Below are 1,059 nucleotides of genomic sequence, written 5' to 3' on the forward strand. Positions count from 1 at the left end.
AACCGCTACATGCTGGAGTTCTCCTGCACGGATATAATGACACAGCTGAATTCTGTCAACTTGAATAGATTAAACCAAGACATTAATGTTTGATTACAGTTTACAAAATAAGTTTAACTTAATCTTGAGCGATTGATTAGTTTCTTAAAAGTATATTTTTAAAAATCTAATTTTGAATAATCATAGCAGCAAAAACTGTAAACTCAGTCACAAAATGAAAAATTATTCCTCAAGTTGAAGAAGTAAAACCAGTTCATTGATTCTGTTTTTGTTTATCTTTAAAATATCAGACTTGAGCTGATTTCATGTCTAGTTATTTTTAGGAGCAGAAACTCCAGAATAAATTGTCACATTGCTTCACTGTTTATCTCCCTTGGTGATGGGATGCTGCCCCCTACTGGACAGCTGTGTTAATTAGTCAGTTGTTGTGGAAGTCAATGATATTTTCATGATTATGAGTTTTGCTTAATCAATGCACTGTATACAGTTGTTTTAATCCAGTTGAATAAAATTCTTTTTGGTGTGATAACATCTGCATTTGTGTTTTTATTGTGAATTTGAGCTTGTTTTCTGTGTTAATTTTGAGTACACGCTTCCAATTTTTCTATTTTCTTTACTTAATAAATGGTTCATCAACTCAAGAAACAACATAACTGTAGCTGCTGCCAAGACAAATGCATCTGGTTTATTGTTTTTTTATTTTTATTTTTTTGTTTGTTTGGTTGGTTGGTTGGTTTAAGGCAGGGGTTTCCAAAGTCGGTTCTTGAGGGCCGGCATCCGGCATCCTGCACGTTTTAGTTCTCTCCCTGGTGGTAGTACGAACCTATTCAGCTTGTCAATGTTCTCCTTAGGCCTCTAATGAGCCATCATTTGATCCAGGTGTGTTAAATCAGGGAGAGAACTAAAACATGCAGGATGCCGGCCCTCCAGGACCGACTTTGGGGACCCCTGCGTTACTTTAATCTGGCCCCTTGTTTCAGTAACAAGTAATCTAACACATTACTATTTACAATCCAATAATCAGATTAAAGTTATGCATCCACGTACCATAATGACTGA

This window comes from Poecilia reticulata, linkage group LG17 (genome assembly GCF_000633615.1).
Source record: "Poecilia reticulata strain Guanapo linkage group LG17, Guppy_female_1.0+MT, whole genome shotgun sequence".
Classification (NCBI taxonomy): domain Eukaryota; kingdom Metazoa; phylum Chordata; class Actinopteri; order Cyprinodontiformes; family Poeciliidae; genus Poecilia; species Poecilia reticulata.